This window comes from Talpa occidentalis, unplaced genomic scaffold (genome assembly GCF_014898055.3).
Source record: "Talpa occidentalis isolate TD23 unplaced genomic scaffold, MPIMG_talOcc4v2.1 talOcc4.15, whole genome shotgun sequence".
Taxonomy (NCBI): Eukaryota; Metazoa; Chordata; class Mammalia; order Eulipotyphla; family Talpidae; genus Talpa; species Talpa occidentalis.
The window spans coordinates 59,924,335-59,937,804 of NW_023601543.1; the positions used below are offsets into that span (position 1 = coordinate 59,924,335).

The following is a 13,470-nucleotide window of genomic DNA, read 5'->3' on the forward strand; positions in this document are numbered from 1 at the left end:
GCTCCATATCAGAATGGAGGGAACAGAAAAGAGACTCAGTAATGGTCAAGACAGAGCAATAGATTTACCAATCTGAACAGAAAGAAAAAGACTGAAAAAGAAAATAAAGCCTCAATGATCTTCGGGATTATAACAAAAGATCTAGTACTTGTGTCTTCAGAGTCCCAGAAGGAGAAAAGAAATAGGGCAGAACCCAAGAAGTATGCAAGAAAATCATAATAATGGCTGAAAACTTACCAAATTGACACAGACCCTATCCTGAACTCTTACTTGAGGAGTTGAGTAGATTCCATACTATAATACAGTGATGAGTGCTATAGGCTTTGCCCAAATTTCTGTGAATCCTCATAGAAAAGGCATTTTTGTCAATGTAGAGAGACCATAAAGCTCCCAGAGAACAGATGATGGAATAGTAGGAGCTGGAGGGTAGGTACAGGGGAGCACGTATTCCAGGCAAAGACAGCAACAAATCTGAAAGACACAGAAACCCAAGAATATGAGAGTTTTGGTAAATTCAAGAAATTGAGTATGACTGTGGATAAAAGTACCAAGAAGTGTCTAGAAATGTATACTGAAGAATCTTATCAAAGGTTATAGTGGTTTTAGACACAGAAATAGTAACTGAGGGCCTCCCTAGTGGCACAAGGGGTTGAGCACAGCACTGTGAAGCCATCCACAGCCTCTGCAGCACGAGTTCAATCCCTGGCCGGCCAGGGAGCTACCCACATGGCGCAGCAGACCTCTCCTGTCTTGCCCACTACTCCCCTCAGCAATGTATTTCAGTCAGTCTGCCTGTTCTGTTCTCCACTCTGTCTCTGGTGCATCCTCTCACCTCCCGCACCTCTGGCATGTATCCCAGTTCTTGTATGCATAAATAAATAAATCTTTAAGAAAAAAAAAGTAGCTGTAAGATTGCTACCGGTGTTAGTGCTGCTGTTTTAAACAGAAGAATTCCTTTCACCTGGGCTCAGCACCTAGCACCGGGCTCAATAAGTATTGGCTAGCGGGCTGGACTCAGGGTCAGAAAACCATAACCTACTGGCCAAATCCAGCCTATACCTGTACAGTCATTTTGTACAACCAATATGAAAACTGCATGAAATTCAAATTTTGGGGTCCATAAATAAAGTATTGAAAAGTCATAATCATCCATATTTACATATTCTATGGCTACTTTCCCAAAACAATATAGTTGAATAGTTGTAACACAGAATGTGTGTGGTGCTCTCATCAATTTGCACTGCTGCTTAGTGTGCTACAAATCACAGTGATACTGTTATAACTTGGCAGTGTTTCCAGTGCCACGTGTATAATACCACCACATTTTTTTTAACTAGTGCATACCTATCATGTTAAAAATCAGAAAAAAATAGAAAAATGGACTTCAAATGCCATGCTTTTAAGGCACAGTGGAGTGTGGATTATTTTGTTATAAAATAAAATTTGATAGTAGAACAGTCATTGCTTAATAACACTATTGCTTTGCTAATAGAATACAATATATGTCAACATTATCAAATTACACTCATCACAACAATCCCAACTGACAGGAAAGCAACAGTGAGAACAATTAGAGAATTCAAAACAAAATAGTTCACAGAAGCTCTGCAACCAAAGTAATTTTGAGTGGCTCATTTCTTAGCCAAATAAGGAAAGCTGTTTTATTAAATTGTGTTTGATTGCAGCAGCCAAAGAAATGTGTCCAGAGAAAATAAATTTAAGACTAATAGCCCTTCAGCTAGAATAGTTGTTGGAAAAGTTGAGGGCATTGGTGGCAATGACAATAATCAATTAAAACCAAGATAATATTACTGGTTAGTCTTCCTTGGCTTTTCATGAGTTCACAGATAATACTGATACTACTTAGTTGTTTATTTGAAAAGCCAGTGCCTTCTTTGAAATGACTGAAGAATGAGCCTCTGTGAATAGTCTGCATGGAACAAAGACCACAAGGGGGGAAATATTTTCAAAGAAGCTGAGAAGGTACTGATACAGTACAACATGAAGGGGAACCTTCTAAGATGTGTTACAACTGATGGTAGTAAATGTATGTATAATACAGAAAAAAATTTTTTGAACAAATTACAAAGTTTATGAAAATACAGTGTTTAAACCCTATTGCGATTCATTGTATTATTCATCAATAATTACTTTTTTTTTTTAAAGCACATCTGTCTTTTTTTTTTTTTTTTTATAGAGGCATGTTTTATTTATTTATTTTGTTTGTTTGCTTGTTTTTGTTTATACATGCACTGGGTACAGTCAGAAGCGCGGGAGGGTGAGAGAATTCACCAGAGCCAGAGCGGGGAGCAGAGCAGGCAGAAGGACCGAAGCACACTGCTGAGAGGAGCAGCGGGCGGCAGGAGAGGTCTGCGCGCCATGTGGGATCCTCCGCCGGTGGCCGGGGAGCAGCCGGGGATCGAACCGGCGCCGCAGAGGCCGCGGGCAGCTTCGCAACCCAGCGCTCAACCGCTGCGCCACCGGGGAGGCCCCAATAATTACTTTTTGTTGTACTATTTCAAGTTATCATGTGATATAGAACAAATAGCGTAATGGTAACTTCATTCATTCTTATGGACTTAATCATCATCAGTTCTGTGAACTTTTATCAGAAATAGAAACTGAGAATACTGATATACCCTACCACACAGCAGTTAAATGTCTTAGCAGAGGCAAAATTCTGATTCTTTAGAACTCAAGACCAAATTTGGAAATTTTTGAATGAGAACTGCCTTTAATCGCTATTATCAAACTATGAATGTCTTTGAAAATTAGCTTTTACAACACCGACAAGGGTCCCACATGGCGCGACAGACCTCTCCTGTCTCTCCCGCTGTTCCCCTCAGCAGTGTGTTTCGTCAGTCTGCCTGTTCTGTTCCCCGCTCTGGCTCTGGTGAATTCTCTCACCCTCCCACACTTCTGACTGTACCCAGTGCTTGTATAAATAAATAAATAAATCTTAAAAAAAATAATAAAATGGCCCCTAAAAAAAATTAGCTTTTGCTGGGGACTTGATAACACGTCTTAATTAATTTCACCAATCACAAGGTAAAACAATATTTATATATGAAACACTATACCAAAGTTATCTTGATGACAACTAACATTGCTTGAACAACTAGTAATATCAAGCCACTTTATATACTTCAGTGCTGTGCAAAGTTAAAGTAAGAAGTAAATTAGCCATTCATATAAAATTTTACAGCAGGAGTATTTTCCAAGTTCAAACTATAGTTCCAAGCAGTATTTTTCAGACCTCGGTGCAAGTGCAAGGGAAATTTCCATATTTAAAAATTCATTTAATGGTGCAATTGAGGAGTTTCTACCTAACCATCAATTGAAAGTGATTAATCTGCAGTGTAATGACATACTAAAGGCAAATATCAAGAGAAAAATCTAATAGAATTTTTAAAATGCTTTCCATGTAATGAATGTAATGCTCAATTAAAATCATATGCACACATACTGATGTCAGTATTTGGTAGTGCCTATCTGTATGGAAAGACATTTTCAGAATGAAATATATAAAATCCCATCACAAATCAACATTAACAAATGAATGTTTACAAACTAATTTGATGATAGAGAATACTAATTTGGACTTTAATTAAGCAAAATGTATCCCCAAAACAAAGACTCCCATTCTTCTTTTGTAAACCTATCTACCAAAAAGTCTACGCAATTATTACTATTAGATTTTTAATTTTATAAATAAAATATTTGTGGAAAATTATTTCCTTTGTTATATTACTATGTATATAACATCTTTGAATTTGCCTCTGAGACTGTAAAATCTGAAATATTTACTATCTGACCCTATATAGAAAAAGTTTGGCAACCCCTGACCTATCTAATTGGTTCCACAGGGACTTCCAGTTCAAAATGATATATAACAGTTTGCTTCCAAATGTATCCTATCCTAACCTCAAAAAATCCCCTCACATACAGAAAAAAAGACAGTATTTCACATCAAAGACTGAAGCTGAAATGTTACCTAAGGCATGGATCTGGGTGAAATTGATGTTAATTATGAGGCAAATGACCCTAAATGGCTGGATTAAGAAAATTCCAGTCATGATTTAACCTGGCTTCACTGGCCTCAAAGACACTCACTGAAGAAAAGGTAGGATGTCACCAATTTAAGGCCCATACCCAATCCCTTGATGACTCAACATCTGTCTCCCAACACACAGACTTGGTACCTAAAGCAATAAGCGATGTCAGTTCCCCTACCATTGAAAGCTGCTCAACAGAATATTATCCCCACCCCCACCTCTACTCCATTATGGCGAGACTCTTCTATTTCTTCCTTATCCGGGCAGATAAAACAAGTGGGCAGGAACTAGGTAGAGATTGGAAGGAAGAAAGAGGAGACTTACATTTAAGGAGATGCAGTCCCTATAACCATGGCTGGTTTCATGGGTATGTGACCTGTACAGTCATATGTCACTCCATAATAAGAAAGGCCCATTGCTTCATTTAACACTCTGCTGTCACCATCTGGGAATTCTTAGTTTTTGAAGAAGCGTACCCATGTCCTTCTCTGGCATGTAATTTTTCTGCAAATTTTGTGACCAGTCCTGCCCAAAATTTTAAAGACCAGCTTCTTCTTGAGAGTTCCTGAAAGAAGTCTGTGATGAGAACTGTATTAAGTATCACATCAGTAGAGAAAAGGTACAAAAGATTAAATCAGACTGTATTGTGTATTAATGTGCCTTCCAGCTACAGACGTGAGATGAAGATTCCACCACTACTTCACAGCTAATGAGTCCAAGAGTAACCAACTCCATTGCCTATGGGCAGATATTGACCCCACAGAAACATCTTATTTGAAGATAAGGAAAATAACCAGCAGAGCTAGGGTAAAAGCACAACATCTAGAGAAATCAGAGGAAATGAGATCTCTTCTTCGAAGAATCCAGGAGGAAAGATTAGAAATGCATCAACATTTTTAAAAGTTCTGTGGAAAGGAAACAGAAAGAATGAAGAGGTGGAACTGAGATGAAAATCCAACAGGATGAAACGAAGAGAGAGAGACAAGGTAAGGAAAATGAGCAAGTCCTCTAAAAAAGCAGGAACAAAATTAAAGTACGCACTAGAGACAGTAAAGAGCAAAATCACCTGACAGAAAACTTAAATCGGTGTCAAGAACAAAGCTGATGCGGGGCCTCCCCGGTGGCGCAGCGGTAAGCTGCCCGCGGCCTCTGCTGAGCTGGTTCAATCCCCGGCTGCTCCCCGGCCACCAGAGGAGGGTCCCACATGGCGCGCAGACCTCTCCTGCCGCCCGCTGCTCCCCTCAGCAGTGTACTTCGGTCCTTCTGCCTGCTCTGCTCCCCACTCTGGCTCTGGTGAATTCTCTCACCCTCCGGTACTTCTGACTGTACCCAGGGCATGTATAAACAAAACAAACAAACAAACAAAAAAAAAAAAAAAAAAATGCCTCTATTAAAAAAAATTAAAAAAAAAAAAAAAAAGAACAAAGCTGATGCAAGAAATTGAATGGAGCATAAAAAAGAAAGAGATGGAAACAAAGATAATAGCTGTGGAGAAAGAATGGGGAACATAGAGAACCAACATATATCTAATTTGTTTACTAAAAAGAGGAACAAAGGCAAATGGAAGAGATATAATAAAATAAAACATTAATTTTCTTCTGCTGAATAACAGTGTATCTTGATTGAAAAAGCCCATAATGTCCTAGGCAGCCAATAAATGGACACATAACTGGATAAATCAGGGCAAAAGTTTTAAATTACATATTAAAATTTCTATAATTATTCAAGCAAAAAAAAGGAAATCAGATTGCCCAGATAAAAACAAAGTTCAAGCTGACTTCTCATATCTAGAGTTTTAAAGAGAAAAATCTATGACTCCCAAGCATAATATATATATCTGAACAGTTTTTCAAGTATAAAAATGCCCCAAAAAACAACTTGCTATTTAAGGGATCATAAAATACATTACCTTCTTGAAAAAAAATTGGCTTGCAATATGTTTCAATCAAGAGATGAAGCAAAAAAAAAAAATCTCAAAAATGGGGAAGCTATGGAAGGGAGTATTATCAAACAAAATAGAAATGGCAAGTTGCACTATAACTAATTATACAATCAAATCTCAATCTCAATATTTTTCTCCAACTAGGCTTTGAATTTTTAAAATCACAATAAAGGTACATGAATCTAAAACCCAAATTAACATTTACATTGTTAGAATAGGGAATGAGGTAAACAATGCAAAATTTCCATATCTCAAAAGCTTGATTCAAAATATGTAATTTTACTCTACACCCATCAATTAGATAAAAATAAGTTTAAAAAAAGCTTTTGAAAAATCTGAAGGCATGTACCAGGTAATATGTTTACTGTATCTGTTAGGGGGAAAAGGCAGTCCCAAAGCAAATTCCATACAGGCTTTGTGGACTCCACCCCCACCCCAGGTCAAAGCCAAAGACACTGGGAACTCCAAATCCCATCACCACCAAAGGGAAGGTGGCTGGGACCTGAGGGTGGGGTTAAGCAGCCAGGTGGATACAAAAGGCAGACACGTGGGCTTTGGGGGCTCTCTCTCCATTTTGGGGCCCTCGGCCAGCTCGCGGCGTCCGTCTAGCTCTGAGAGTGACTTTGGGGTTTCCAGGTCGTCGGATCGGGTAGGACGCATTAAAGACTTTATTTCCCTATTTTCTCCCTGAGTTGTACATTTTCCTTATTTCTTTTTCTCTTGTAAATAAACCTTTTATTAACCCTTTTGCGTGTGTCTGTAGTAGAGTATTCATAAGTCCCTTTAAAGCGCGCGGGTGAGGACCCACAGCCAGGAACCCGTTTAATATCGGGGTTGCTCTATAACATATCAACTCAGGAGATAGAAAGGTTTAGTAAAAAAGTACAAGTTTCCCCTTCCCCTTTCAAGTAATAGAATGAAATACTTGCTAAAACAAAATAGAAGATAAAAAAATTTAAAACGAAGAAATGGCAGAGAAACATTAATAAACAAGTCACAGAACACGATGGCATTAAACCAAGAGTTCTTAATAAAAATGTAAATCACCTCTTAAAAGACTTGATTGATTGAGTAAAAGAAATTTATCTAGCTACTGTAGGCATGTCACTGAAAAAATTATGTAATATGTTCCAAAGAAAAGAATAGACATATTAAGCAAATGCAGACCAGAATATAAAACTACAACTAGGTATTCTTATGAAAAAATTGTAACACTGATGTTAATAAAGATGATTAAACCCTAAGGGGAACAGGCAAAGAAGTTGGAAATATTACAACATATAGACAATAAGCATTTATCAAGCAAGGACAGTTTTTTGTTTTTTTTTTTTTTCAAATATATTCACTCATTTATTTACTAAACAAAATGTATTAACTGTTGATTTTTTTTTAGTTTGCATTCCTTTTTAAAATTTTTTTCAAGGATTTCTTTTTTGAATTTATTTATGCATACAAGAGCTGGCCTGTAGGCCAGAGGTGCAGGGGTGGGGGTGGTGTGTGAAGATTCACCAGAGACAGAGTGGGGAGCAGAATAGGCAGATGTATTGAAATACGCTGCTGAGGGGAGCAGTGGGCAAAATAGGAGAGGTCTGCTGCACCATGTGGGTTAACTCCCTGGCTGGGGATCATACGTATGCCATAGTTGCTGGCCATAGCTTGATAGGGCTGAAACTTTAACCCCTGTGCCACCAGGGAGGCCCTGCATTGCTTTTTTTTTTTTTTTGGGGGGGGGGTTACATTTTTGCTCCTCTATATGTATACATGTTTCACTCACAAACCACCCATGCCCATACCCCATCTGTTTCCCTCCCCCATCCCTTTGTTCCCTCTGATAACCATTATATTCTTTTTTTAAAAAAAAGATTTATTTATTTATTTATACAAGCACTGGGTACAGTCAGAAGCGCGGGAGGATGAGAGAATTCACCAGAGCCAGAGCAGGGAGCAGAACAGGCAGAAGGACCGAAGTACACTGCTGAGGGGAGCAGCGGGCGGCAGGAGAGGTCTGCACGCCATGTGGGACCCTCCCCAGTAGCCGGGGATCGAACCAGCACTGTAGAGGCTGCGGGCAGCTTCACAGCCCAGGGCTCAACTGTTGTGCCACCAGGAGAGGCCCACCATTATATTCTTTTACTAAGTTCAAGCTTTATTCCCACTATACATTGCCTGTATGTTTTTTGCTCACTTATATTTCACAGATGCATGAAATCACTCAATATTTGTCTTTCACGTTGTGACTTATTTCACTTAAGATGATCACCTTGTGATCCATTCATTTTGTACCAAATGCCACTATTTCATCTTTTCAAAGCTGTGTAGTACTCCATTGAGTATAAATTTCACAATTTCTTTATTCATTTAATTGTTGAAGTGCACTTGGGTTGGCTCCATGACTTGGCAATTGTGGGCAGTGCTGCTTTGTAATACATAGACATAGATAAATCTCTTTGTATTAGAGTTTTTCTATTATTTGGAAAAATACCTAATAGACATATTGCCAAATCGTATGGAATTTCCATTTTTATTTTCTTAAGTAACCTCCATACCGTTTTTCACAAGGGCTGTACAACTTGCATTCCTACCAACAGTGAATAAGTGTTCCTTTTTCACCACAACCATGCCAACATTTGTTGATTCCATTCTTTTTTATATAGGCCATTCTCACAGGCAGTATCAGAATGTGGTTCTGATTTGCATTTCCTGTATAATAAGTGATGTTGAACATTTTTTCATGTCTGTAGGTCACGTGAATGTCTCTTTAGAAAAGTGTTCACTTAGAGCCTCCCTGGTGGTGCAAGGGGCTAAGCACCGCACTATGAAGCAATCTGCAGCCTCTGCAGCACAAGTTCGATCCCCAGCCAGCCAGGGAGCAACCCACATGGGGAGGCAGACCTTTCCTGTCTCGCCTGCTGCTCCCCTTAGCAGCGTACTTCAATCTGCCTGTTTTGTTCCCCACTCTGTCTCTGTTGGATCCTCTCATCACCACCCACACATCTCTGGCTTTTAACCCAGTTCTTGTATGTATAAATAGATAAATCTTAAAAAAAAAAAAAAAAAAGAAAATGTCTATTTAGGTCTTTTGCCCATTGTTTGTTTCTTTGTTATTGGTTTGTATAAGAACTTGGAAAATGTTGGTGATTACCCCTTGTCAGATTAGTCCTATGCCTATATTTATTCCTATTCTGTAGTTTGCCTTTTTGTTTTGGTGGTGGTTTCTTCTGAAGAACAAAAACTTTAAAGCTTGATGTAGTCCCATTTGTTTATTTTTGCTTTCATTTCCCTTGATCTTGGGGTTGAGACCCCAAATACATCTTTACAATAGGTGTTATATAACGTGTCCCCTATATTTTCTTTTAAGTACTTTATAGTTTCAGATCTTTTTTTTATAATGAAATGGATTTTTTTTGAAGATTTATTCATTTATTTATACAAGAACCTGGGCACAGGCCAGATGCATGGGAGGATGAGAGGACTCACCAGAGACAGAGCAGGGGAACAGAACAGGCAGACTGACGAAACACACTGCTGAGGGGAGCAGCGGGCGAGTCAGGAGAGGTCTGCAGGTCCTTATAGGATCCTTGTCGGCCAGCCGGGATCGAACTGGCGCTGCAGAGGCTGTGGACAGCTTCACAGCGCCATACTCAACTGCCTGCGCCACCAGAGGAGGCCCTATAGTTTCAGATCATATATCCAGATCTTTAATCAATTTTGAATTAATTTTTGTGCACTGAGTTAAGTATAAGTCTTGTTTCACTTTTTGTAAGTGCCTATCCATGTTTCCTAGCACCATTTGTAAAAGAGGCTATATTTTCTCTTTTGTATGACTGTAGTTCCTATGTCAAAGATTAACTGCACATATCTGTGTGGTTTTTTTCTCTGGGCTTTCAATTTTATTTCATTGGTCTGAGTTTCTGTTTCTGCTCCAGTACTGTACTATTTTGATTACTCTTGCTGTGTAATGTAGTTTGAAATCAGGAAGTGTGGTATCTCCATTTTTCTTCTTTTCTCTCAGGAAATTTTAGCTATTTGGGGCCTTTTGTGGATCCATATAAATTTGATAATTGTTTGTTCTATTTCCTTGAAAAATTTCATTGGTATTCTGATAAGTATTGCATCGCATCTGTAAATTGCTTTGGGTAATATGGTCATTTTAACACGTTAGTTCTATCCATGAGCATGGGATGTCTTTCCATTTCTTTGTGAGATATTTCCTTTAAGAGAGTTTTATAGTTTTCAATATACAGATCCTTCACCTCCTTTGTTAAGTTTAGTCCCGGGTATTTCATTCTCTTTTGTGTGATTATAAATGAGATTGCATTCCTTATTTCCCTTTCTTCTGATACAGTGTTTACATAAAGAAATGCCACTGATTTTTGCACATTGATTTTATATCCTGCCATTTAACTGTGCTTATTTATTATTTCTAGAAGTATTTTGGTAGAATCTTTTTTTTATATTTTATTTTATATAATTCTTACATCGTTTTTCATTTTGGTAGGATCTTTTGATTTCTCTCAGTATATTAGCCTGTCATCTGCAAACAGTGACAGTTTCACTTCTTTTCCCATTTGGATTCTTTTTATGTCTTTTTCTTGCCTAATTGCTTCAACTAGCACTTACAATACTATGTTGAAAGATAGTGATGATAGTGAACATCCCCATCCTGTTCCTGATCTTAGTGGGAATGCTTTTGGCATTTCACCATGATGTTGGTTGTAGGCTTGTCATATATTACTTTTATAATGTTTGGTTATATTGTATTTATTTATATGTATTTATTTAAGTCATTTTCTTGACTGTTTTTATTATAAATGGATGTTGCATCTTGTTGAATGCTTTTTGGTGTCTATTGAGTTGCTTGTGGTTTTTATCTTCCTTCTTGTTGATCTGGTGAGTGGTGTTGATTGATTGGCATATGTTGAACCAGATTTGCATACCTGGGGTGATGCCTACTTGATTATGGTGGATGATTCTCTTAATATTTTGCTATATTTGATTTGCTCGGATTTTGTTGAGGATTTCTGCATCTATGTTCATCAGAGATATCGCTCCATTCTTTTCTTTTTTTTCCCCAGCACCACCAATTATTTATTTGGAATCAGAATTAAAAGCACATTTGACAGTGGTGAAATGTATGTTTATTCTGATACTTCTCATAAGTTGCAAACTAATGCAGGATAAATTACCAGATACATTTTACATCATTTCTTCAGGACTGTGGTTTGTCAGTGACTTCAAACTTGGGTTCTTCAAATTTGAAGTTAGGGAATGTATTCATGTCTGCTTTGCCATACATTTGCTTAAGCTTAAAAAGTTCTCTATCCAGCTCTTGCTGTTATTCTGGGCCAGTATCAACAGGTCCTCCAGATGCCTGTCGCTTAGTTTTGTATTCTCTAATCTTGTCCACAAAGATTTTCTGTACAGGATCAAGTTCCTTAAATGCCATTGCTGTAGCACCAATGTTCCTCCTGAAATGAACTGAGACTGCAAGTTGAATGAGAGAGGAGAACTTGAAGAGCCACTGAAGAATCATGGTGATTCTGTTACTTGCCCTCAGTCCCCGAGTTGCCAAAGCCACCGCTACCACCACCATTCTCCATTATTTTCTTTTTTTATATTGTCTTTTTTTTTTTTTAAGATTTATTTATTTATTTATACATACAAGCACTGGGTACAGTCAGAAGCACGGGAGGGTGAGAGAATTCACCAGAGCCAGAGCGGGGAGCAGAACAGGCAGAAGGACCGAAGTACACTGCTGAGGGGAGCAGCGGGCGGCAGGAGAGGTCTGCGCGCCATGTGGGACCCTCGCCCGGCAGCCGGCAGCCGGCAGCCGGGGATCGAACCGGCGCTACAGAGGCTGTAGGCAACTTCGCAACCCAGCGCTCAACCACTGCGCCACCGGGGAGGCCCATTTATATTGTCTTTGTTTGGTTTTAGGATCAGGGTAATGTTGGGGAGTTTTCCTCCCTCCAATTATTTTAAAGAGTTTGAGTAGCATAAGTATTAGATCTTCTTTGAAGGTTTGGTTGAATTCACTGGAGAAGCCGTGTGGTCCTAGGCTTTTGTTCTTAGGGAGACTTTTCATTCTTTCAATATCAGCACTCGTGATTAGACTGTTTAAGTTGTCTATTTCATCCTGGTTCAATCTTGGGAGGGTGTATGAGTCTAAAAATTTGTTCATTTCTTCTAGGTTGTCCAGTTTGTTTCCATAGAGACTTTTGTAATAGGTTATAATGATCCTATGTATTTCGGCTGTGAATGTTGTATTCCGCCTCTTTTATTTTTTTATTTATTTTTTTTTAATAGAGGCATGTTTTATTTATTTATTTGTTTGTTTGTTTTGTTTATACATGCACTGGGTATAGTCAGAAGCGCGGGAGGGTGAGAGAATTCACCAGAGCCAGAGCGGGGAGCAGAGCAGGCAGAAGGACCGAAGTACACTGCTGAGGGGAGCAGAGGGCGGCAGGAGAGGTCTGCGCGCCATGTGGGACCCTCCTCTGGTGGCCGGGGAGCAGCCGGGGATCAAACCGGCGCTGCAGAGGCCGCGGGCAGCTTCGCAACCCAGCGCTCAACCACTGCGCCACCGGGGAGGCCCACCGCCTCTTTTATTTTTGATTCTATTTACATGGGTTCTCTCTCTAATTTATAAGCCTAGCTAATGGCTTATCAATAATTTTTTTTGTTTTTTGAAGAACCAAATCTTGGTTTCACTGGTCTTTTCAGACTGTTTTGCTTTTTATTCCATTTATTTCTACTTGTATTTTGTTATTTTTTTCTACTCATTTTTTTGGATGCTTTTGTTCTTTTTCTAGTTCCTTTTACTGCCTTTAGATTATTAATTTGAAATTTTCTGTGTGTGTATTTTAATCTGGGACTTTATTGCTATAAATTTCCCATGTAGTACTGCCTTAAGAACATCCCATAGAGTCTGGTAGGTTGTCTCTCCGTTTGCACTAGTTTCCAGTTGCTTTTTGATCTCTTTTTTGATTTCTTCAGGATTTTGTTGAGTCTCCACCTGTTTTGGTTTGGTCCAGGATTCTTTTTGTGGTTGATTTCTAGCTTTATAGCATTGTGGTTTGTGAAGATGCTTGATATAATTTCTATATTCATATATTTTCTGAGACAGGTTTTATGTCCTAGTATATGATCTATTCTTGAGAATGTGCACTGGAGAAGAAAGTGTATTCATTTCTTTGGGGATGAAAAGCTCTATAAATATCCAATAAATCCATCTGTTCTAGCACTTCACTTAAGGCCTTTATTTCTTTGTTAATTCTGTCTGGATGATCTATCCCTTTTTGTTAGTGGGATGTTGAGGTCTCCAACAATGATTGTATTTTTGTTGATATGTTGTTTTAAAGCTGTTAATACTTACTTTATGTAACTAGATGCTCCTATATTAGGCACATAAATATTAAAAATTATATCATGTTGATGAATTGTTCTCTTGACTCATACATAGCGTCCATCTTT

The 13,470-nt window shown here is 38.5% G+C and overlaps 1 pseudogene across 1 annotated transcript; it reads right to left on the reverse strand.

The window, feature by feature from the left end:
• Nucleotides 1-11,112: 11,112 nt before the first annotated feature.
• Nucleotides 11,113-11,542, reverse strand: LOC119246731 (ATP synthase-coupling factor 6, mitochondrial-like; annotated as a pseudogene). The gene has a single exon (XR_008552084.1). The product of XR_008552084.1 is annotated as an ATP synthase-coupling factor 6, mitochondrial-like (transcript).
• Nucleotides 11,543-13,470: the final 1,928 nt, after the last annotated feature.